Source organism: Schistocerca piceifrons, chromosome 6 (assembly GCF_021461385.2).
Source record: "Schistocerca piceifrons isolate TAMUIC-IGC-003096 chromosome 6, iqSchPice1.1, whole genome shotgun sequence".
Classification (NCBI taxonomy): Eukaryota; Metazoa; Arthropoda; class Insecta; order Orthoptera; family Acrididae; genus Schistocerca; species Schistocerca piceifrons.
Genome location: NC_060143.1, coordinates 529,014,691 through 529,042,206, shown reverse-complemented (window position 1 = coordinate 529,042,206; position 27,516 = coordinate 529,014,691).

Sequence of the window (27,516 nt, the reverse complement as noted above, 5' to 3'; positions counted from 1 at the left end):
TTTACTTTTTTTGACATTTTAACGATGCTAATTATTTTCTTAAACTTTATTAAGATTTCTGTGTTACTAGTTATGATTTAAAATAGAAGTAATCACTGACTACCTCAAGTTTTTCTCACTTTTTGAAATGAACAACGTGTTCTATCAAACTAGCCGGATTGTCAAATGTGTTCGGCCAGGGCAAAAGTTTGGGAACCCTTGTTACAACGGTTCCGTTTTTACCGACTGAGGAAGGGAACCGTAAAAATTGTGTAAGCCAGAAAATTAATTATATTGTGCCACATAACTTACCGAAAATCGCACCGTGATATGCAGGGTGAACCCGAACCCCACAGGTACTGTAGTTTGTACAGAATTATTTTCTGAGTATTTTGCTATAACAGACACGTGACCCCAGTGTCTCATTACAGAGTAATATTTTGTTTTATAATTTGTTGAGATTGTTAATCCACTTACCTTTGTTCCTGTGAAAATACAGGGTGTTTCAAAAATGACCGGTATATTTGAAACGGCAATAAAAACTAAACGAGCAGCGATAGAAATACACCGTTTGTTGCAATATGCTTGGGACAACAGTACATTTTCAGGCAGACAAACTTTCGAAATTACAGTAGTTACAATTTTCAACAACGGATGGCGCTGCAAGTGATGTGAAAGATATAGAAGACAACGCAGTCTGTGGGTGCGCCATTCTGTACGTCGTCTTTCTGCTGTACGCGTGTGCTGTTCACAACGTGCAAGTGTGCTGTAGACAACATGGTTTATCCCTTAGAACAGAGGATTTTTCTGGTGTTGGAATTCCACCGCCTAGAACACAGTATTGTTGCAACAAGACGAAGTTTTCAACGGTGGTTTAATGTAACCAAAGGACCGAAAAGCGATACAATAAAGGATCTGTTTGAAAAATTTCAACGGACTGGGAACGTGACGGATGAACGTGCTGGAAAGGTAGGGCGACCGCGTACGGCAACCACAGAGGGCAACGCGCGGCTAGTGCAGCAGGTGATCCAACAGCGGCCTCTGGTTTCCGTTCGCCGTGTTGCAGCTGCGGTCCAAATGACGCCAACGTCCACGTATCATCTCATGCGCCAGAGTTTACACCTCTATCCATACAAAATTCAAATGCAGCAACCCCTCAGCGCCGCTACCATTGCTGCACGAGACACATTCGTTAACGATATAGTGCACAGGATTGATGACGGCGATATGCATGTGGGCAGCATTTGGTTTACTGACGAAGCTTATTTTTACCTGGACGGCTTCGTCAATAAACAGAACTGGCGCATATGAGGAACCGAAAAGCCCCATGTTGCAGTCCCATCGTCCCTGCATCCTCAAAAAGTACTGGTCTGGGCCGCCATTTCTTCCAAAGGAATCATTGGCCCATTTTTCAGATCCGAAACGATTACTGCATCACGCTATCTGGACATTCTTCGTGAATTTGTGGCGGTACAAACTGCCTTAGACGACACTGCGAACACCTCGTGGTTTATGCAAGATGGTGCCCGGCCACATCGCACGGCCGACGTCTTTAATTTCCTGAATGACTATTTCGATGATCGTGTGATTGCTTTGGGCTATCCGAAAGGAGGCGGCGTGGATTGGCCTCCCTATTCGCCAGACATGAACCCCTGTGACTTCTTTCTGTGGGGACACTTGAAAGACCAGGTGTACCGCCAGAATCCAGAAACAATTGAACAGCTGAAGCAGTACATCTCATCTGCATGTGAAGCCATTCCGCCAGACACGTTGTCAAAGGTTTCGGGTAATTTCATTCAGAGACTGCGCCATATTATTGCTACGCATGGTGGATATGTGGAAAATATCGTACTATAGAGTTTCCCAGACCGCAGCGCCATCTGTTGTTGAAAATTGTAACTACTGTAATTTCGAAAGTTTGTCCGCCTGAAAATGTACTGTTGTCCCAAGCATATTGCAACAAACGGCGTATTTCTATCGCTGCTCGTTTAGTTTTTATTGCCGTTTCAAATATACCGGTCATTTTTGAAACACCCTGTATATTCACATCAGTCTTTACAAACCAATCACCGGCGAGTACGATACAAAACTCAAAGTAGTGAATCAGATGTGATGTGCTTGCCGTAGCTACGGGAACAGCTCGGCTTTCGTGTCGCTCTTGCATTGCATTCAGTGAATCCGCACACAAGGTGCATACCAGTGTAGCCCCACAGGTTTCCGTGTGTCGCCGTTAACACTGTCGGAAATGCAACGCGAGACAGAACCGAATGCACTGTCCAGTCACACTAATTTACTACCTGCAAAACTCTCAGTAACCTCCTTTCGCAACGCGGACGCTGCGAGACGTGTAGGAAGAGAGTCAATTACCTCTGGAAGGTACTAACAGCGATGTGGAGCCATGTCGACAGGCCCGTCCACACGCAACGATATGCCTGCGCAGACAGATCGTTGCGTGTGGACAGACGATTTGCACCAACCTGAGGTGTGTGCAAACCTGGAAGTTGGAGTTGGAGGTTTGAGCGAAAGCGCTCAAATCTGTGGGTTCAAACCACATCTGCGCAGACACGTTGGAGCGTGTGGACAGGAGATCGCCGCAGATCTGGCGCGGAACAGCTGTTTGCTCAGTCTAGTGTTTGTATTTGTGCGCACAGGGCATTAAAATGGCTGATACTCGTCAGTGTTCTCAAGAGTTTGTAAGTGAATTCATTGAAATATATAGAAACCATACATGTTTCTGGAAGATTAAAAGTAAAGAATATAGTGACCGAGACAAAAAGACAGCAGCATACAATGCTCTTATTGAAAAATTGCGGGCAGTTGACGCCTCGGCAAACAGAGAAACAGTAATAAAAAAATAAATTCGTTGCGAACTGTTTACCGAAAAGAGTTATCCAAAGTTCAGAAATCTAGAAGATCTGGTGTAGGAGTAGATCAAGTATACCAGCCAACGTTATGGTATTTTGATCTGCTTGGCTTTCTTAGTGGTCAAGAAACGCCAAGACCAAGCAGGAGTACAATTGAAGATGAAATTGGAGTGTCAATGTGCGAGGAAATGGAGCACGAGGTAATGTAAAACAATATATTTCACATACGTTTATCAAAAGTTTATTCAAAAAAATATATTTGTGTCAAACATAATAGAAAATTAACTGCTGTTATAAAAAGAACTCATCCTTCAGGACAGCGTAAATAGCTTTACATGTGTTGGGTATTATTTCACACAACGCTTGTTTCGATATTGCAGTTGAAAATTCCAAATCCTTGTAGCTCCTTCCTGTTGCTAGGAATCTTAATGTTATCGCCAGCCGTTCATGAGAAGCCCTTCTCATACAAGTATTTTTTCTCATAATATGAGGGGTTACAAGCTTTAAGAGATAATTATAAGTTTCGACATCCATCCGCAAATAATTTCGCCAGTCGTTAGGTTCGCCCTGCAACTCTCGCAGTAAATTTACGTGAGAAAACTGCTTTCGCTTTAGCAGCCACTGTCTACTCCATTTTGACCGCTTTCTCTGTTTCCTGCGGTTGGTCTGAATGTTTTTTGCAACACAAGTTGCAAATACAGACCACAACAGAACTTCCTCCATTTCTATATTTCAAAATAACTGAGTTAAATTTTTGACGTTTACGGGGAGCGTAGTCGCTTGCCACTGATAATTCTTTTCTACACCGACAGATGGCGGGCGAGTAGTAGATTGGGATTTGTGTCGTGTGAACACACCACATTTGCAGCGATCTTCTGCATGTACAGACATATGCACCGATGCGTGTGGACCGGGCTGACTCCAAGACCGTGGCCAGCTGCGCTAGATTTCTCGGTTGAGTATCCATGGCGCGAACAGTTCGTTAGAGGTAGTCCCGCAGGTCCGAATTGGGCTTAAAACCGGAACGTTTGGTATCCAGGGGAGTAGAGTAAACCCATCCCGGTGCTCTTCGAACGACGCAAATCCACTGCGAGTGTTGCATTCTCCTGCCGGTAGACGCCTTCACCCCGATGAAAACAAACTGCATGTAGGGGTGGACACGGTTCACGAGGATAGATGCAACTCGTATTGACCCACTCTGCATTCCAGAATAACGAGATCACCTACGGAATGCCCTACGGTCTGGACTCTTCCAAGGAATGGAGGTGTGTGTCTGCTTTCAGACGTTTCAAGCCGTACACACCAACGGCGATCTGGCCGATGGAGCATAAGTGATTCATCTGGAAAGGACACCTGTCGCCACGAAGTGATCGTCCATGAACAGCAGTCAGCAAGTATGCATGAACCAGCCGCATGCTGCGGACACCTACACGCAGCAACGGTCTACTAGGACACATTATTGGTCGCTCCTTGGTCCATCTGGCGGCCAGTTGCTTAACGGCTGCAGGTCTGTTCGCCTGTACAAATTGTGATGCCTCTAATTAGTCGCAAAAGTTATTGTATTACAGTGATAGACGCTCAACAAAGAATATTTTTCACAAGGACTGTATTGAAACTTAAGATCTCTCGGTGACATACTGTGGGCCAGCGGGTACAAAAATTAATTCTATTGTTGCCGTTCTCAACACAGGCTCTCTAACTACTATGTTGGCAACCAGAAAGTGATTAGCAAAAACGTGATGTCTGTAATTAAAGTTCACTGTGCCCTCTCTGATGGAGAAATAAAGTTATTGATCATTGAAGTTCATTACTCTGAGGATTTAGGATGATGTTTTGGATTCGTAGAAAATGCAGTTCACTATAACAATTTTCACTATATTCTGAAAACGATAAAGCATAAAGTCCCAGACATATGTTTACCCTATCGATTCTACTATCAGCTATTGCACTATCAGAGCTGTTCAGAGTCTATTGCTGATCTTATTATCCCTAGACAACGAAACTGTTCAATAATCATTATCGATGTAAATGTTCAAAGTGAATGCTCGCCGAAATTTGATGTTAATACTCATCAAACGCCACACTAGTAATGATAGAAGCTCTGTCCTGCGGCGACACGTGAAAATACGTCGTATACAAACTGAGAATAAATCACTGGAGCTGTTCCGCAATTAACATTTTACCTCAATGCAAACTCATTGTTACGTGCATACTGAGTTACGTAATACGGCATCCAAGGCTCCTTGCAACTGGACTAGCGCGACGCGGCTTCCGACACGGAGTGCGCGGTGATACGAATCTAGAAGAGAACTGGGGCCTGACTCTAGCTCGCACTCTCTTATTTATATAGCCGCAGTGTAGACCGCCGGAGCCGCTCGTGCTAGTAAAGCACTTCTTCAAGTTACTAAATACTTAATGAAGCTCTCAATTTAATTGTGCTATCAGCACACAGGTAAGTATCTGTAATAAAATTCTGGTGTGGCTAGGTTAAATACTTTTGGCGAGAGAATTATTTTAGTTGCACTGCACGCAATAGATGACCTCTGAACTTGCCCTTTGGAGAGACGCTACAGCTATAGTTTTATAGCTACCTTTTGGAAACTTCTCACATCTTCGTTATTATAGCGTATTTCCATTCTACCTAAAACTAAACATCCTAGCTTTATCTAATCACTTACTTAATCTATCTTGCTTCCGTACTTTTAGGACACAAAAACAGAAAATCATGAATTTCAACCAAAATATTACTTTGTGAGATCCAGCATGCTGTTTCCATTTAATTACAATGAAAAAGGAATCCGAATATAAATTTTGAAGTTTCTAGCTCCTTCCTGTTGCGCCGATGATTTTTACGTAAAATCTCCAAATTTCGAAAACTGTTAAAGTTACTAAACTGAAACTTAACACATTATTATTTTAGCATTACTCCTGACATGCTATTAACTTTTCAGACTATTTACTTTATTTTTAATGTATTGCGCAACATTCGTAATGTCATAGCTAGTTACAGCGGACTAGGCTGGCACAGAATGGAAAGCATATGAATTCTATATGGCGTGAGTAGGCTGCTTCCCTATTATACAGATTCCATTAACTACTGTATAAAAGGAAGACGCTATGTTTTCTTACCGCTTGTCTTTTTGATTTTATTGCTTACCTCTTGTCTTGCAGTCGTGACTCTGTATGCAGTTCGATGTACAGAGCCTTGCTGCCTATTCATGCAAGTTAAATTACCGTTAAATCATAATTATCAGCCTTGAACTTTAGAAATTTGTTCTTGCTGTGAAACGGAAACCTTTTCCTCTCCTTACCATTTACGTAAATGCGGCCAGTGTTTTGTACGGGAGGAAGCTCGTGTGGTATTTTAATGTAATTCCCGAAAGCAGCTTACATTTAGTTTTGCTACATTTCTCACTTTCTACTTTCTGAACATCCTGCATTTTAAAGTTATTTGCGAAGTCCGATTTTCAGTCAACACAGGACGGTTATCTCTGAGTGTTGAAAATTTATCTTTCCAGAAAACCTCAGTAGCAGAAGCTTGCATTAACTTAGGCTTGAGCCTGACGAAGTAATATTTTAGAATAAAAAGAATTTTCAATTTATGTCGAGCCTAAAACTAAAATATTTAATATCCATACCAGAGATAATTTTTCTCAGCAATAAAATATATCTATGATCTTAGAATAATAGTTCCTAATATCACGATATTTTCACTTTACGTAGAGTATACACATATGAAGTGCAATTTCCATTATGAAGTGTAGAAAGGTAAGTTGTAATGTAATAAAATAAAAATAGTTGTGACTCTTTTTCTTTACTATGAGTGTACTGTAATAGAATGAATATGAGCCGTGACTTATATAAAAAAGAAACATGCAATGGCTCAGCATAAAAGAGAAATAACTAACGTAGGAATGTTATTAACAGTGTAATAGTTTGTTTAATTTGCCCCGACGCGTATAAGCACTCAGTAAACTATCTCAGTTCTCAGGGGTTACGGAACTGTAAAAACTCATTTCATGCCTCGTCGACGTCAAGTTAAAATCCGTGAGCTTATAGCACCAGAGAATATTTCACCAATCCGTTCACTGTACAACAATAAATTCCGTAACTCAAAATCGTGTTTTCGTCTTGGTTCCCGATATAAGCTAACAAGCGTGGCTTTGGCAAATAAAATCTTATACCGGAAATAGACTCCTGTGACCAGGCGTTCCTGCCTGGGATATTATCTCGCAACTTTGAGAAAATCTGAAAGTGAATCTTATTAAATTATTTGCAGCGACCGCCAGGCTCGTAGAATCTGAAAGAAAGGTTTAGTTTTCTAACCGGCGGCACGTCTCTACGATGAGCTAAAAGAAAGTTTTTTTTTTTTTTTTAAGATGGCACCTGACAATGAAGAATTTCTGTTAAGGCCCATGTCTAGACAAGCAAGGTTTAGGACTACAAATGATTTCAACACGGACGCAATTTTTAAGTCACAAAAAACTCTATTTTCAGTTTTGTTAATAACTTACATTGGCTGATATAGCAAGATGAACCTTCGTTAAACGCTCCTTACGGTTCGCGTCCAGATCATAACCCAAGAAGAAGAATAGTAATGACAAAAGAGGGCAGAGCTCAAACACAGAACCTCAATTCCATGGAATAAGCATACCTTGTAACATAATATATTGTTCCTTGGTAAAACTCGCAGGTTACTCATACAATACTTAACGTAAAAACATGTAATCTTTACATTTCACATTCATGTCCACCCAGGAGAACCAATGCAAAGTTCATATTAATAAAAGGTGTTATTACTCTCGTATCGCCAATAACTGTTTAGGGAGATACTTTCTCAGTTCCCCGTAATAAAATCAGGTACGTTCTAGTTTAACATCCCCGCAGCCGTTGTTCACCCGTGTCCTCTATGGCCCGTGGTGCACCATGGTTACCTCGGCACCGGTTTTGGACAGCACCATTTTGCCGTTCACACTACACTTTGACCACAGCGGCACGCGAACAGTTAACGGTCTTAGCCGTTTCGGAACTGGTTCCACCCTTGGCACGAAAGCCAGTGATTATGACCTTTTGGAAGTGAGATAAATCGCTCCCTTTCCGCGGTATGACATCGATTGCGTTGTTTCTCGCGTTACGCCCGAAATGCTTTATACGCCCTTCACTGTTAGTGCTGCCATCTGTAGTCTATGAGTGATTACTGCACGTTAGCCTCTAACATAGGCAGTGTTCACTTTAAGCAGGAAACGTTAGCGACAGCCCCGGACATTTGCACAAGCCCCGCCCATTTACCGCCCTCCGCACCTACCCCCCGTCACACCACACAGTCCTCGTCGCTGTCGTGTTTCTGTTCGTCGTTTTTTGTTTTACCGCTGTTGTTCATACTAGCGGTGTTGTGCTGTTAGTACTTCTTAGCAGTTTGTGTAATACTGTCAAAATTAAACATAGATATGCACTCTCAATAAAGTTATCATACACAAGGTACCTAATCTTGACTGTTGTGGCCAACTGCTGTCAAAGCTGATATCTAACAGACATTAAAGTACGATAAGATGTGTTGGAATGACACTGACGAAATTATGTACATATGTTTAACAATAGTCAGCTCTAAAGTTCTCAAACACTGAAGAAGAATTCAAATTAATCTCGTGTCTGCTATAAGCAAGCAGTCACAAGAGATCACAAGAAAAATTCACCCATTACACAGGCAAATATTAATGAAGAATGTCACTGTATAAATATCTGACTGCTTGCATTACGCATTTCTACATTATCCCACTCTTATATTCTTTAGTCTTAATGAGGTAATCAGAAACAAACCAAGACATCGACTTTGCCTTCTTTATGCACAACATTGACTTTAGACAATCGAGCATCCTTGGCGATACTACCAATTAATATTTCCCAACAGAATTTCTTACACTACGCGAGGTGACGGAAATTTGCGCTCACTGCAGTTAACAAATACCAGATTTTTTGATATAGTGCAGATGAAAGCTCATGAAATAAAAAAAGCAGTGTGGATACCATTTTTATTTTTCTTTCTTATTGACGATTTTTCAACTCGCATATTCAATGAACATATTTCTAATTCTTTTCACAATGGTACCGGAAAAACTGTATTTCGTACCAACTACTGATTTTCTCCCTTGTTATGACTGGCATATCTGTGATACGAACAACTTAGACGTTGGAACATGCAGCACACCATGGGTGGAGCTTAGGATATGGATTGGTGTGGAGGGGGGTGATTGGGCGGGACTTGTGCACCGTCCGGGGCTGTCGCTGACGTTACGTCTTTAAGCGACGGACGGTCTAATACTGAATGCAAGCTTCACAGTGGAGAGCAAAGAAAGCATTACTGTGCCATTAGTGAATGGACAAGTTTGTTTCCAAATAATACACAGGGCGCATGGCCATTCACATTGTTGTACAGATATTTTCAGAGACCAGCAAATTGTAACCAAAATAGACGCGAAGCCCACGCCTACTACAGTAGTACAAGTTTTATATGCCTACTAGCTCTGCAGATGACGAACAAATGGAATAAATGTATGATGAGATAAAAGAAATTATTCAGATAGTGAACGGAGACGAAAATTTAATAGTCATGGGGGACTGGAATTCGATAGCAGGAAAAGGAAGAGAATGAAACGTAGTAGGTGAGTATGGACTGGGGTAAGAAATGAAAGAGGAAGCCGCCTGGTAGAATTTTGCATAAAGCATAACTTAATCATAGCTAACACTTGGTTCAAGAATCATGAAAGAAGGTTGTATACATGGAAGAAGCCTGGAGATACTGATAGGTTTCAGATAGATTATTTAATGGTAAGACAGAGATTTAGGAACCAGGTTTTTAATTTTAAGACATTTCCAGGGGCAGATGTGGACTCTGACCACAATCTATTGGTTGTGAACTGTAGATTAAAACTCAACAAACTGCAAGAAGTTGGGAATTTAAGGCGATGGGACCTGGATAAACTAACTAAACCAGAGGTTGTACAGAGTTTCAGGGCGAGCATAAGGGAACAATTGACAGGAACGGGGGAAAGAAATACAGTGGAAGAAGAATGGGTAGCTCTGAAGGATGAAGTAGTGAATGCAGCAGAGGATCAAGTAGGTAAGAAGACGAGGGCTAGTAGAAATCCTTGGGTGACAGACGAAATATTGAATTTAACTGATGAAAGGAGAAAATATAAAAATGCAGTAAATGAAGCAGGCAAAAAGGAATACAAACGTCTCAAAAATGAGATCGACAGGAAGTGCAAAAGCAGGGATGGCTAGAGGGCAATTGTAGGGATGTAGAGGCTTGTCTCACTAGGGGTAAGATCGATACTGCCTACGGAAAAATTATAGAGACTTTTGGAGAAAAGAGAACTACTTGTACGAATATCAAGAGCTCACATGGAAACCCAGTTCTAAGCAAAGAAGGGAAAGCAGAAAGGTGGAAAGAGTATATAGAGGGTCTATACAAGGGCGATGTACTTGACGACAATATTATGGAAATGGAAGAGGATGTAGATGAAGATGAAGTGGTAGATATGGTACTGCGTGAAGAGTTTGACAGAGCACTGAAAGACCTATGTCGAAACAAGGCCCCGGGAGTAGACAACATTCCATTAGAACTAATGACAGCCTTGGGAGAGCCAGTCTTGACAAAACTCTACAATCTGGTGAGCAAGAGGTATGAGACAGGGTAAATACCCTCAGACTTCAAGAAGAACATAATAATTCCAATCCCCAAGAAAACACGTGTTGAAAGATGTGAAAATTCCGAACTATCAGTTTAATAAGTCACGGGTGCAAAATACTAACACTAATTTTTTACAGACGAATGGAAAAACTGGTTGAAGCCGACCTCGGGGAAGATCAGTTTGGATTACGTAGAAATGTTGGAACACGTGAGGCAATACTGACCCTATTACTTATCTTAGAAAATAGATTACGGAAAGGCAAACCTACGTTTATGGCATTTGTAGACTTAGAGAAAGCTTTTGACAATGTTGACTGGAATACTCTATTTCAAATTCTAAAGGTGGCAGGCGTAAAATACAGGGAGCGAAAGGCTATTTACAATTTGTGCAGAAACCTGATGGTAGTTATGAGAGTCGAGGGACATGAAAGGGAAGCAGTGGTTGGGAATGGAGTGAGACAGGGTTGTAGCCTATCCCTGATGTTATTCAATCTGTATATTGAGCAAGCAATAAAGGAAACAAAAGAAAAATTCGGAGTAGATATTAAAATCCATGGAGAGAAATAAAAACTTTAAGGTTCGCCGATGACATAGTAATTCTGTCAGAGACAGCAAAGGACTTAGAAGAGCAGTTGAACAGTGTTGGACAGTGTCTTGAAAGGAGGATATAAGATGAACATCAACAAAAGCAAAACGAGGATGATGGAATGTAGTCGAGATAACTCGGGTGATGCTGAGGGAATTACATTAGGGAATGAGACACATAAAGTAGTAAAGGAGTTTTGCTATTTGGGAAGCAAAATAACTGATGATGGTCGAAGAAGAGAGGATATAAACTGCAGACTGGCAATGGCAAGGAAAGCGTTTCTGAAGAAGAGAAATTTGTTAACATAGAGTATAGATTTAAGTTACAGGAAGTCGTTTCTCAAAGTATCTGTATACAGTGTAGCCATTTATGGAAGTGAAATATGGACGATAAGTAGTTTGGACAAGAAGAGAATAGAAGATTTCGAAATGTGGTGCTACAGAAGAATACTGACGATTAGATGGGTAGATCACATAACTAATGAGGAGGTATTGAATAGAATTGGGGAGAAGAGAAGTTTGTGGCACAACTTGACTAGAAGAAGAGATCGGTTGGTAGGACATGTTCTGAGGCATCAAGGGATCACCAGTTTAGTATTGGAGGGCAGCGTGGAGGGTAAAAATCGTAGAGGGAGACCAAGAGATGAATACACTAAGCAGATTCAGAAGGATGTAGGTTGCAGTAGATACTGGGATATGAAGAAGCTTGCACAGGATAGAGTAGCATGGAGAGCTGCATCAAACCAGTCCCAGGACTGAAGAACATAACAACAGGAGCAGATACACTCCGCGCCAGATATCTGAAAGCATGGGTGACGTCACAGAGGGGACTGTTGCGGAAGTCGGAGCAAGCGTATGCACGCCGAACTGAGAACACTGACTGCGCTAGGCTGACCAAACCTCTCGGCATTCACATAAATGTCCCGGTGTCTCGAGATAATCACTCTGGACACGTAATTCTCCCGGTTTTAATCGAGAAACAAAATGCGTGCAGTAATATTTCTTACTTAATTAAAAATTATCAGAATTAAATTCCCTAGTAGTAGGACTTAAGAGAAATGTATTTCACAATATTTACCGTATTAATAATGAAATACCTTCCTTCAAACGAGGAACTGCTAAAATCAATCAATTCATTCTTCTGATAAATAGTACTATCGTAAGTCTTAAGGATAAAATATTTACTTTGTGTCTTATTGCAGATCAGTAATATTTCTTTCTGCATGTATTCCCGCTGAATTTTTTTAACATGTTCGCACAGCTGAATCCAGCTTCTTTACTCGTGGATTTAAATTTCTCCTCAGACAAATTTTTCACAGACGTTACATTGCAGAGAACGTTCCTAGAAGCTACCCAACCTTTTACAATAGACCAAATATTTTCTATTGGATTTAATTCTGGATGGTAATGAGGAAGGCGTAAAGCAACGTGACGAGCAGTTTCAAGGATATATGGGGTACACGGAAGGGGCCTCCTCGAAGATCGCAACAAAGGGATAAATACGACACGACATGTCATCATCAGCTATCGAGCGTACCCTGGGCAACGCTGTGAGTAATTCCTGTGGCAGATCCTTCCACCATCAGAACATTACACCAATATGATATGTTCTGGACACGTATAAATAAATAAATAGATCGACGGAATACTCGACGGTCGTTGCCTTGGTTCTTCGAACGAGCTCATAGAGAACGGGCTTCAACACGTCATCCGAAAATGGGATATGTTCCTTTGTTAGCCACTTTCTGATATCTTTAGTTGAGTGAGATGTTGGAGCTTTGCTCATTTTAACATTGTGATATGGTGCATTGTCGAGAACTATTACAGAGTTAGATTTTAAATTGGGAATCAGCTTTTCTGTCAACCACTTCTCATAATTTTGTTGGTTCATTTAGTTGTGGCAATCTCCCGTTGCTTGATTTGACTTCCACATAACAAGCGCATTAGGAATAAAGCCATTTTCGCCGGCTGCATGAGTTCTTATTAGGCGTTGTCCCTTTGATATCGGTTTGAAGAGACCGTGAGCAGTATTATCACTCCATGATTTCCCAGTTAAATGTGACGATAAAATAAAAGTTTCATCAACGTAAACAAAGTCTCTGTTTTCTTCCCTACATTTTTTATTTGCTTCAAATATGATATTCTTTTTTCTCTAATGTCGTTTCTCTCTAACAGTATCAGCCTACTTGATTTTGTTTTATTTCCAGCGGAAACCGAATTTCTTCAGTAGCCGCCTTACACTAGTGTTGCTACCTTGAAAGTCTACTGCTTCTTTCAACTTCTGTTTAATTCCTTCCACTGTAGGCACACGTTTTTCAGCCAGATAAAAGTTGTAAACAGTTCTTCTAACAACGGCCTCATCAAAACTGTCAACATCTACGGGGTTAGCCAGTGAAACGGGTAGATTGGAGATGGCTTTGACAACTGGAATGTGAGTGGTGGGGGGTAATGGTGGCCGGCTCCGTTCTACCTGCATGTCCCGCCATTTAGTTGCGATGGATCATTGGACGGGTGAACATCGCGGCTACGCGGTTAAAGCGTATTATACGAATAGTGAGAGTTTGGTGAAAACGCGACCTTTTGGACGCCATTTCAACATACCGCGCAACAGGCCTGTTCCCTCGGATAACGCAATTCGTTCGTGGATAAACAGTCTTGAACAAACTGGATCAACGTCTAAAAAACGAGCCGGGAGTGCAAAAACCGTTCGAACATCGCCGCTGTTCAACAGGCAATGTTCAGAAGTCCACGCCGATCTGCCAAACAATATGCTCTACGTCTTGGAATAAGTAACACTTCGCTGAGAAGGATTCTTCGTCAAGATTTACATTTTCACCCATACAAAATACAGATTGTGCAACCTCTCAAACCAAGTGACTATCAGAAAAGATTACAATTTTGTGAGGAAATGGCCAGAAGACTTGAAGAAAATTACGACCAAGTAAACCACTTGTGGATGAGCGATGAGGCGCATTTCCACCTCTCTGGTTTTGTTAACAAACAAAACTTCAGGTACTGGTCGGAGGAAAACCCTGGCGCACTTCATGAAACGCCTCTTCATGGTCAAAAAGTGACGGTTTTTGTGCGCAATGTCGGCAAGAGGAATCATAGGCCCATTTTTCTTCGAGGATATCAATGGAAGTGCTGTGACTGTGAACTCTATGCATTACGTTCCAATGATCCAGAACTTTCTTACGCCAGAACTCGCCCATTTTCCAGCGAATGAACACACGATGCTCCAACAAGATGGGGCAACAAGGCACACTGCAAGAGTTGCCATTAATGCTGTGAATGCTTTGTTTCCAGGAGGCATCATTTCCCGAGACGGGGATATGCCTTGGCCCCCTCGCTCTCCCGATTTGACAACCAGAGACGTTTTTCTGTGGGGTTACTTAAAAACAAAAGTTTTTCAGAACGATTCACCCAGAACTATCCCAGCCCTAAAACAACGAATTCGGGACGAAATTAAAGGAATACCAGTAAATATGCTGCAAAAGGTCATGGGAAACTTCCAGGCCCGGCTGCAGAAGTGCATAGGTTCCAATGGAGGACATTTGGCAGATGCTATATTAAAAAAATAATGTTTTCACTTATTGTACAGTAAATGGCTACCTTTGTACTTTACATTTATAACCATTAAATTAAAAAAATAATTTTTCTTTAAGAATTAGTTACCTATTTAAATCTTCCCGTTTCACTGGCTAACCCTGTATAATTCTTTTGCGTTTACGTTTTTTATCCGGAGTTTCAAATTTCCTTTTCCCGAGATATTCCGATAGCTTGCCTTCCCTTTTAATTTTCCGGATAGTGCTACACCGCCTAAAAACCACATCGAGGCTGGCCGGCACACCAGGATTCGATCCGGGGCCGGCGCGCCTACCCGAGTCCAGGAAGCAGCGCTTTAGCGCTCTCGGCTATCCTGGCGGGATTTCAGTCATGTATTTTGATACCTGCAAATTCACTCGTCAGAACATATAGTGCATTTCACTTTGACCTACAATCACGAAATTTGGCAAGAAGCAATGTTTCACAGTACGAGATCCGAAAATTGTTAAATTGCAATTTTATCACATAAAAAATATCTTTTTGCCATTACAAATTACATTGCACTCATCATCCGTCAAAAGCATAACAGAAAAATATTACTGCATGCAAACACAAAATATAGGTTGTAGTCATATTTTAGTAAGTAAATAAAAATGTTTTATTAAATGTCCTCTCGCTGCAACTGATATCTTGCCAGCACCAGTATCGAAAAAAGGTAAAAATCGTTGAGACTGACGATTTCCAGTATGAATGAACTGTCTACATACTTAATTAACTTTGTATGGAGCCCTCAGCTCACGAGTTCTACTCACACTTGGCCAGTTTCTTTTTTACTTTTTTTGACATTTTAACGATGCTAATTATTTTCTTAAACTTTATTAAGATTTCTGTGTTACTAGTTATGATTTAAAATAGAAGTAATCACTGACTACCTCAAGTTTTTCTCACTTTTTGAAATGAACAACGTGTTCTATCAAACTAGCCGGATTGTCAAATGTGTTCGGCCAGGGCAAAAGTTTGGGAACCCTTGTTACAACGGTTCCGTTTTTACCGACTGAGGAAGGGAACCGTAAAAATTGTGTAAGCCAGAAAATTAATTATATTGTGCCACATAACTTACCGAAAATCGCACCGTGATATGCAGGGTGAACCCGAACCCCACAGGTACTGTAGTTTGTACAGAATTATTTTCTGAGTATTTTGCTATAACAGACACGTGACCCCAGTGTCTCATTACAGAGTAATATTTTGTTTTATAATTTGTTGAGATTGTTAATCCACTTACCTTTGTTCCTGTGAAAATACAGGGTGTTTCAAAAATGACCGGTATATTTGAAACGGCAATAAAAACTAAACGAGCAGCGATAGAAATACACCGTTTGTTGCAATATGCTTGGGACAACAGTACATTTTCAGGCAGACAAACTTTCGAAATTACAGTAGTTACAATTTTCAACAACGGATGGCGCTGCAAGTGATGTGAAAGATATAGAAGACAACGCAGTCTGTGGGTGCGCCATTCTGTACGTCGTCTTTCTGCTGTACGCGTGTGCTGTTCACAACGTGCAAGTGTGCTGTAGACAACATGGTTTATCCCTTAGAACAGAGGATTTTTCTGGTGTTGGAATTCCACCGCCTAGAACACAGTATTGTTGCAACAAGACGAAGTTTTCAACGGTGGTTTAATGTAACCAAAGGACCGAAAAGCGATACAATAAAGGATCTGTTTGAAAAATTTCAACGGACTGGGAACGTGACGGATGAACGTGCTGGAAAGGTAGGGCGACCGCGTACGGCAACCACAGAGGGCAACGCGCGGCTAGTGCAGCAGGTGATCCAACAGCGGCCTCTGGTTTCCGTTCGCCGTGTTGCAGCTGCGGTCCAAATGACGCCAACGTCCACGTATCATCTCATGCGCCAGAGTTTACACCTCTATCCATACAAAATTCAAATGCAGCAACCCCTCAGCGCCGCTACCATTGCTGCACGAGACACATTCGTTAACGATATAGTGCACAGGATTGATGACGGCGATATGCATGTGGGCAGCATTTGGTTTACTGACGAAGCTTATTTTTACCTGGACGGCTTCGTCAATAAACAGAACTGGCGCATATGAGGAACCGAAAAGCCCCATGTTGCAGTCCCATCGTCCCTGCATCCTCAAAAAGTACTGGTCTGGGCCGCCATTTCTTCCAAAGGAATCATTGGCCCATTTTTCAGATCCGAAACGATTACTGCATCACGCTATCTGGACATTCTTCGTGAATTTGTGGCGGTACAAACTGCCTTAGACGACACTGCGAACACCTCGTGGTTTATGCAAGATGGTGCCCGGCCACATCGCACGGCCGACGTCTTTAATTTCCTGAATGACTATTTCGATGATCGTGTGATTGCTTTGGGCTATCCGAAAGGAGGCGGCGTGGATTGGCCTCCCTATTCGCCAGACATGAACCCCTGTGACTTCTTTCTGTGGGGACACTTGAAAGACCAGGTGTACCGCCAGAATCCAGAAACAATTGAACAGCTGAAGCAGTACATCTCATCTGCATGTGAAGCCATTCCGCCAGACACGTTGTCAAAGGTTTCGGGTAATTTCATTCAGAGACTGCGCCATATTATTGCTACGCATGGTGGATATGTGGAAAATATCGTACTATAGAGTTTCCCAGACCGCAGCGCCATCTGTTGTTGAAAATTGTAACTACTGTAATTTCGAAAGTTTGTCCGCCTGAAAATGTACTGTTGTCCCAAGCATATTGCAACAAACGGCGTATTTCTATCGCTGCTCGTTTAGTTTTTATTGCCGTTTCAAATATTAAATTAAAAAAATAATTTTTCTTTAAGAATTAGTTACCTATTTAAATCTTCCCGTTTCACTGGCTAACCCTGTATAATTCTTTTGCGTTTACGTTTTTTATCCGGAGTTTCAAATTTCCTTTTCCCGAGATATTCCGATAGCTTGCCTTCCCTTTTAATTTTCCGGATAGTGCTACACGAAACGCCTGTGACCCCTTCAGCTCTCGACTGAGCTTGCTCCACCCGGAATGTCCATCCCCTGAGAGGACTGAGCCTCCATAAACATTAAAACGTTATGTATAATCTCCCGTGACTGACTATTCAGTTTTCTGCCTTTTAGTTTTGAAGTAATAATAGACGTCATATTCAGTATGAAGTCACTCCGCACTAGTAATATAAATACCGAAAAAGAACACGAAAGTGGAACTTGTACTGCACTCACAACGGACACAGGTGGCACACTGAGGGCAGCCGAATGTATTTGGGCAGATCTGTACACTTTGAAACGTCCCATTTGAACAATTATACATGACTGTGCTTAAACTGACACACAATATTTTTAGCGCAACGCAATCTGACTTTCAAAAATCCGAACAAAAAAATGGCCCTGACTAACATTAACCTTTACGTTTCACAAATCACTTACCTCACAAAAATCTTCGTTACTCGAACTACTGCAATACAGCGAGCGCCACTACTGCCAGCTAAATAATAGATTCAAACTACTGAAGGCACTAACTACTGATAGGCACAGTTAGCAAAAGAAAGATTTTGATAGAGAACAGACAATGTATTTACCTTAATATTGTTCAAAAGTCATATTATATATATCAGTTCATGACATCCAGTCTTACAAATGTACTGTTTCTGATGGACCCACGTCCAGATCACCCACTCTCAAAAATCCGCCATCTCACTTCCCCACATCCACCACTGCTGGCGGTTTACCTCCAACTGCGCAGCGCTACATGCTGTTAACAGCCAACAGCCCAACACTACAATGGCAGACAACAATCAAACTAGCCACACACTGCACACAGCACAGCCAGTGATTTTCATACAAAGCGCTACGTGGCGTTACCAATAAAAAAACCTAAACAGCCTACTTACATAGCCCCCATGCTCCCCACAAAAAATTTTACAAATTGTTCAGGGCAATGACCAATACAGATTTGAAAAATTTTTCATAATTATAATTACAATAACAAAGAAATCAAATGCACACAGTTATTGAGACAATGTTGGTCAAAAGCTAAAATTTTCTCACAGTCCATAAAGACAGTCCTGATCGTTCATCACAGTAAAATAGCAGTGTTTTTCTCAATGTCTGAGCAGTAAAAGAAAATGCACACGGAAGTAGTGGATTTCCATGTAGTCTTGACGAAGTATTGTTGTCCTTCCAATGGAAAGACAGTGCTGACTCTTGACATGCAGACAGGTAATGGGCCACAACAGAGCAAACCCACAGCAGAGTCAGGCAAAGTTTTGAAGAATATTGATAGGTAGGTCATCACAGAGCAGACCCACTGTAGTCCTGGTAGAGATTATGGTATTGGTGGATCACCAGAGGTGCAGACCCACTGCAGTCCTTGTAGCAATAATGGTATTGGTGAGCCATCAAAGGTGCAGACCCACTGCAGTCCTTGTAGAAATAATCGTACTGGTGGCCCATCAAAGATGCAGACCCACTGTAGTCCATGTAGAGACGGCCAGCAGCCATCTGTTGCGACTGTGCAGGTGCACAATCACCATTGCAGAGTCTTGCGGGGAGTATAGCAAGTCCATAAACCACCACTTGTGCACTCACAAAGTTTTTTTTAATTGTCCTTAGAACCAGCAATGCTGTTAGCCAGTCCCTTGCTGAATTATTAACAAACGTGTAAACACTATCAGTCCCTACTTCTCGCAATTGTCCATATACTATGACCAACAGAAACGTGTGCAGTGAAATGTAACTTACAAGTTACTTACTTTGATGAACTGGTGACAATTACAATTTTATAACATAAGAATACAATTACAAAGGTACATAATAAATCATTAAGGAACATAACAATACAGATAACATTTGTAGTAATAGGGGCTTCACAAAAGAATAGAAATACATATACATCAGTGTTACAAGAATTATGACATAAGTACATACATAAAAGATCAGAATAACTTTTGAAACATCAACTTCACACATGAGCATTAAAACAAAACAGAATAAATAATGTCTAAACATCTTTACAAAGTAAATAACATATTATCAGAAAAATTCTACAACGTAACTCTCATCAGATAAACACATAAAGACAGGAAGAACACAAATACCCAAGGGTACACAAACACATAGTGGGATAACACAAGGAAAAGACAGGGTTTGTTTTACTGCAGTATTTTGCAAACAAAACTTTCTTTACTTCTCGGAGATCTTCCTTCGTTCTTCATTATTTCCAAAATGTCCTATCTATACCTGCTTTCTGTACTTTTTTGTATAACTTCTCAATGCATTTCTTTCAATTCATCGCAACTCATTCTCTTAAGCTAACTTAAATCTACTGAGCTCAGATGCATAAACTAAGGGACGAGGCAATGCAGCAGTAGAAAACAATTAATACAAACAGCAATGACATAAAATGCAATTGGCAAAAGAAGCAGCAATATAGGAATTAGGAAAGCAAATGCAACATTACAACTAATATGAAGCAATGAGCAGCAACAAGAAAAATAAATCAGTAGTAAAACTGGCTTAACAGAGTAATACAAAGAGCACTATGCCTGGCAAACAGCAGCAGCAAATGCAATAACCTATATCTAATTACGACAAAGCTAAAGCAGAAAAAATATTACAGTAAAGATGGCCATGTCTAATACCTATGTCACATCTTAACGCTAGAGTGATGCATCACCTTGACTTACTGTACCAAAAATTTACCAAGTCATTGACAAAAATTATCTATGCAATTCCTTTGAAGGGAAATGTCTTTTTGTGCTCCTTCGTTTTTTTTTGGAAGTAGATAATAAAATTATTTATTCACTGGATCTGTAGGCATAAAATATCTATATTAGTACAGCTATTAAATTTTATATTAACCAATGCTGCAGTGCAGCCAGAAACTAGATATTAAACAAATTGAGCAATCTCTCAACTAGAAAGGCAATAGATGTAAAAATGTTTCTCATCATTTCATTAGGCATTTTAGTAAATATCATAAATTAAGAGCTCCACAGTGTAATCATATGTTTTCAAGTTTGAGCGTGTCGTATTTGCGACGTTTTCTACAAAGAAATGTCAATAGCGAGGATAATGGCCTCTTTTTTTCCGCCTGTGCCTCTGAAAGGCACACACTAATGGCTTTCTTCCAGGCGACTGTCGCGCAGCTGGGTGCCCACGACACATTATGTGAAGGTGGTCACTTAATTTTCTTACCGAAATATTTACAACACCAGTTTGCACTACAGTGACAGTCTCATACAAAAATTTCACAGGTCGAGAATTTGCGTTGCAAATTGGTAGAAACAAAATCCTATAAATATAACAGTGTCCAAAAAATATTCATCGGCATTGTGATACATTCATGCATTTACACACATTTCATAACTCTTAAAGTACGATTCTTGGTTTCCAACATCCTTTTTCTCAAATCAGAGTGCCTAACCACTACTCATTATTCCTTACCTTATTACTATATACATATTCATCGACACTTCAATATTTCATCATAATAAATACATAGCATAATCAAGTTCCTCATATAGCATCAGCTTATTGATCATAAACATACCTCAACAGCATAATACACATAGTCATCGTAACAATAACATCAGAGCACCTCAATCAAATCTCAAAAATGTCGTAGCTTTCTGCAATAATGTCAAAACCTAAAAAAAAAAAAAATTCTCTGCTCATTTCAATAGTGTCATCTACCTCAAACGTACTTTAAAAATCAGGATCCCATACCAAATACATCATTCAAAGCTCACATAGTATCAGAATGGTCCCGAAAAAATATGAACAGTTCACAAAGTACAGATAAAATACAATTTCGTAAGTGTGAAGTTATACAATGGTGTAATTACGTAAATCCGGAACCGCACGACTGCTACGGTCGCAGGTTCGAATCCTGCCCCGGGCATGGATGTGTGTGTTGACCTTAGGTTAGTTAGGTTTAAGTAGTTCTAAGTTCTAGGGGACTGATGACCACAGATGTTGAGTCCCATAGTGCTCTTAGCCATTTTTTTTTGTAATTATGTAAACATCTGTCACTGATGTAGTAAAATAAATGTTTGTCTCTCTCTGTTAAATGATCAGATAGCTGTGTAATTTATGTGTTAGAGAAATATGGTACCGATGTGTAAAGTTGTATAAGCAAATACCATATTAGCTAGGGCTCCTTGTGCTTGCCAAACACATGGTACACAAAGTAAGCGTGTACCCCCCCCCCCCACCCCCCGAGGATTAATGTAATTATACCCTCATGTGTTACAGATAACAGCAATGGAATGAAATGTATCACAGAAAACCTTTGTATCATTGTAATTAAATAATCTTTAAAAATAAATGTTTTAAGTACAAAATCAGTCACTCAAATACGTGTACTGTAGCGCTAAACTGTGCGTCTTGTTGTAAGATAATCTCTGTCACTACTTAACGGTAAAAAATGTGCCAAGTGTCGTAATCATCGTCGTCCGTAAGCAAAGTTCTGTGGAAGTCAATGTACTTACCTCGTAATAAACAAAAGCGACATGCTATGCGTATAGATATCGTAGCTATTACGTACAGTACCATATCAAGAAAGTACTACACTGTAATGTATTGTTGTGCTACGGAAAAGGCTGTCTAATTGTAGCTATACCACAAACGTTACTACTAAAACATGTTTTACTTTCCAGAAGAATTCAGAAAAACTGTGCAGATATAAAGCAGATACAGCCCAAAAGCAACAATGTAAATTGTGTCACACATTAGTAGCATCATGATATAATCGCGTAGTTGTCAAAGTAACCAAATGCTAAGGCATGTTTAATCCCACAGAAAGTACTTCAAATAAAGAATGTCTTTTCAAGTAAACCAAAATGTTGCATGAAAATCTCATTAGCAGTGCCAGTATATGTTCTAAGTATGTAAGCCTTATAGTCATTACATAACCGTGCAACTAACAAACAAGAATGTACACACACAATAACACTGTGTCGTCTGTTCACTATAACAATGCATTCGTAATTTCTGTTTAAATAAGTTCTCTTGGTTCTTGACTGGATATTTAACTTCAAACATTGTTGCATGTTAACAGTTTGTAAGTGTGACAAAGAGTACTAGTAACGTGAAGTGAAAATTTTATAGCAAAGACTAAGTTAAAAAGCAGATTATCATTCAAGAAACGGTTTTACATGTGAAATGTGGTGTAAATCTTTACTCTTCCTAGTACGCAGAGTTTCAACTTCAACGCAATTATCATGTGGTATACGTCAGATTCTGTAAGGTCCATTGCAAACCAGAAAGAATTTATGATTCAAGTGTTTCTTCTTATGTGACAATGAATGAGCTTTAATGAGAACTTTCTGACCAATATATAATTTCTTTGCATTTGCTTTACCGTGTAGTTTTCTCCTTTTGTCTGCTGCAGATTTTTTATTTATAATAGCCAAATCAATTATGTCTTTGTGTCGAAGTTTACGGGTATTCGGAAAATGTACAAGCTCTCTGATTCTGTTCGGTGGTTCTTCATTGTTCAGTACAAGAGTAGGTGGTAAAGCAGTGGAGTCATGAGGCATTGCATTCAGCACATTTTGAAATAAGTGTAAATACCTGTCCCAATGCTGATGCTTTCTGTGACAATAAAGTCTGCAAAGCTTATTGATTTCTTTCATAATCCGTTCAGACGGGTTACAGTGTGGTGAGTACAATGAAATAAAAACAGGTTTGATTTTATTATTCCGAAGCATGCGTGACCAAACAGCAGATCTGAATTATCTGAAATGACTTTACTAACGTGTCCAACTTCATGTAAGAAATTTTTAACAAAGGCGATGGATACAGACCGTCCAGTGGCTTTACGTAACGGTGTGAAAGAAACAAATTTTGAAGTAAGTTCAACAGCAACTAGAACGTACAGAAATGCGTTAGATGTTCTGACAGGCGGTCCCAAGAGATCAACAGCAGCAAATTCTTTTAATTTAGAAGGAATGATAGGAAACAACAGAGCACGATGGGAGATAGTAGATGGTTTCACTTTTTGACAAAGTTTACAAATAGACAAGACTCTTTGAATTCTCTTTTCCATATTGTTAAAATAAGTCGTTCGAAGAATATGATAACATTTTCGTGGACCAAAATGTGCGTAGCTGAAATGAATGTACCAAATGAGCTTATTAACAAAATCGTCTGGAATGCAAAGTACCCATAGCTTGTCATCAACAGTGCAGCGTTTGAACAGTAAGTTGTTTCTAACCAGATAATAATGCCAAATCTGAGTGTGTGTCTTTTCATGCCATTTACTTTTGATGTCTTTCCAAATTGGATCTTTATCTTGTTCATGAGCAATGTCCTTTAAAGATGTGGTGATGAAGTTTTCAAAGGCGACTTTCTGAATGAAAAGAATACTGAAATTTTTCTCGAGGTTGCCTTCTGGGTTACTTTTCTCAAGCCCAGCCGGTGCGCGTGACAGTGCGTCAGCAACAATGTTCTCCTTGCCGGGAATGTAGACTATTGTAAAGTGGAATTCATGCAGAAACAATGCCCAACGTTTTAACCTGTCATGATTTAATTTTGAAGACATAAGAAATTGTAATGCACGATGATCACTGTATACTTTCACGTGCTTGCCAGAAAGAAAGAAACGGAATTTGTTAAATGCCCAAACGATGGCTAAAGCTTCTAATTCAGTAACGGAATAATTTTTTTCAGATTTTGGTAGCACTCGGCTAGCAAAAGCAATGGTTTTCTGAACAGTAGTGTCCTTTTCTATGGCTTCTTGAAATAAATGGGCACCAAGACCGACTTTAGAAGAATCCGTGCTAAGGCAGAAATCTTATGACAGATCTGGATGAGCTAGTATTGGCGCGTTAAGTAGCGATTCTTTCAAAGAATTGAATTCCAACTGTGCTTGTTCGTCCCAGTTCCAAATAGTATTTTTTCCAGTGAGAGAACAAAGTTTTGGTGTAACAAGAATTTGCATATTCAGAAAACGACTGTAAAAATTTACGAGACCTAGAAAACTGCGGACTTGTTTTTTTGTGGATGGAACTGGAATGGCTTATTGCTTCTGTGATAGTCATTACCGCGGAGAGGTGATCTTTCCCTGTAATTATTACCACTCTGCCAACGGTTGTCATATGGGTGGTGTCTGTTTTGTTCACGATTTACGTTGTATGAATAGCCTTGTCGTGTCCATTTATTATTTCTGTCATCGCGGAATGGTGACGGTTGTGACCTGTAATTGTTGTGCTCCTGTTTTCCCGTTCCGCGATTGTCAGTGTCAATTTCTAATTCTTGTAAGAGTCCCTGAAAAGCTTCAATGTCGTCTTTGCAACGTCCTGCCGAAATAATATGTCGTAAATGTTCAGGCAATTTGATTAAGCAAATGCGGATGAGTTCTGAGGGGCTGTATGGGTTTGAAAGGTACTGATTCTTGTGCAACATGTCTTCAAAATATTTCACAAGACTGGAAAATTCAGATTGTCCAAAATGTTTCATCATTATGATGCTATGTTTTACTTGGTCTTGTGTAGCTTGCGACCAATATGCTGAGAGGAAGGCATGGTAAAATTCTCCTTCACTGTGGCAATCGTGAATGACCGATCGCATTCTTACAGCTGGTTCATTCTCTAAATAGCCACACATAAATTCTAATCTGTGCTCTAATGACCAGTTGGGAGGAAGAAAACAATGAGAGAATTGATGAAGCCACGCTTGTGGGTGAATGTCGTTGCCAGAATTCTTGAATGTTTTGAATTCACGTGTAGTAATTAACAGCTTATAGTCAAAATCATCATGTCGTCGAGTCGCATGTCTGTCATTATTACGTCGTTTCGGCGGTTCCATCTCAAAATTCGGTGTACCTTGCCAATTTCTTTCATAATTTCCGAAGTGCCCTGTGTTATTATTTTGTGGCTTTTCCGTATTTCTGTGTCCCTCTTCCCGTATTGGAGCGCGAGTGTCCTCTGAAGTATGTAATTCTTGTATTACCTGTGTCAACTGATCTTGTACTTTCCGGATTTCTCTTTGGTGTTGCGTGTTAATTTGATTCTGATTTTGATCGAATTTCCTAATTTGTTTGTACTCTTCTGTGTCATTGAAGGCTACAGGTCTTGTGTCATTCAGATCATCATCCACCCGATCCGAAAGTTCGGCTACTTTCTCCGATAGTGTACTTATTTCCTCAGTGTGTTTTTCTGAACCAAGTTTCAGAGTGTCCATTTGTGTTGAAATCGTATCTAATGTGTCCTTTAAGTTTTCCTGAGTTTTTGCAAGTTGTGTAACCGAATCAGTAGATGCAACTGAGTCAATTTTAGCTTGTAAGGTGTCGTGATTTTCATAAACAATAGTTAGCAGTTCTTTTATGGCTGCTTCGTGATTCTGTAATGTATTTTCATGCCGCGAAAAAATGGGTTGGAAATGCTCACAAATTTGTGTTTTTACGTCATTACAGACTTTTTGACATTTCGATTCGATTTTATGTAACTCAGTAGTCAAATCGTCACGTGTTTGTTGAAGTGTTTCTTTAATTTGTTTCTGATTTTGTTCCATTTGTTGCTGTGTTGGTCTCTGATTTTGTTTCATTTGTTGCATTAATTGCAATAATAATGTATTAGTGTCTGGAATCTGTTCCTCTATGCTTTTCGGCAGTGCATTTGCACCGGCAACATTCACATTTTGACGAGCAGAAAATGTGTCTTGACTTATTTGAGAAAACGGTGAGGACCCAAAACCTGAGTCTACAGTATTTGCAATATTGTGTTCTGTCATATCGGATTCCTGAGGCGAGCTGTTGCTGACCGATCGATCGATAATACTTCCCTGTTCACTACTTGTTTCACTGTCTACACCATTATTTGCCGCCCGCTCCATTTCCCTATGCACAATTACCGAATTACTACTTCGAATGTCTGTTAATTCATTACACAGTGGTGCTGGTAAGCTACGCTCGTCGTCACTATTATTTCTCAGTTCACTTTGGAGCCTAGTGTTACTTTTTCACACGCCATTATTGTCACAATATTTCACACGATAACACAGAAAAGCACAATTTGAAGAGCAATAATAAGAGAACACATTAACATAGCACTGAAAATAATATCTAGTTAATTGCAAGCGCAGCTGCGAAATACTTGGTGCAAATCTATATGCATGCCACAACTGTTTTACTGTACAACAATGAAAAACTACAACTACAAAGGAGATTCTCTCTACAATTACGCGCTAGCAATAAACAAAATCTACACTAATTACACAAACTGCAAGAAACAATCAGAAGATTCCAGTGAGGTATCCTCGGCTAAGGGTCGACATATGAAACGTCCCCTTAGAAAAATTATACATGACTGTGACCAACATTAACCTATACGTTTCCCAAATCACTTACCTCACAAAAATCTTCGTTACTCGAACTACTGCAATACAGCGAGCGCCACTACTGCCAGCTAAATAAAAGATTCAAACTACTGAAGGCACTAACTACTGATAGGCACAGTTAGCAAAAGAAAGATTTTGATAGAGAACAAACAATGTATTTACCTTAATATTGTTCAAGAGTCATATTATATATGTATCAGTTCATGACATCCAGTCTTACAAATGTACTGTTTCTGATGGACACACGTCCAGATCACCCGCTCTCAAAAATCCGCCATCTCACTTCCCCACATCCACCACTGCTGGCGGCTCACCTCCAACTGCGCAACGCTACGCGCTGTTAACACCCAACAGCCCAACACTACAATGGAAGACAACAATGCAAACTAGCCACACACTGCACACAGCACAGCCAGTGATTTTCATACAAAGCGCTACGTGACGTTACCAATAAGAAAACCTAAACAGCCTACTTACAACTTCTGCACATG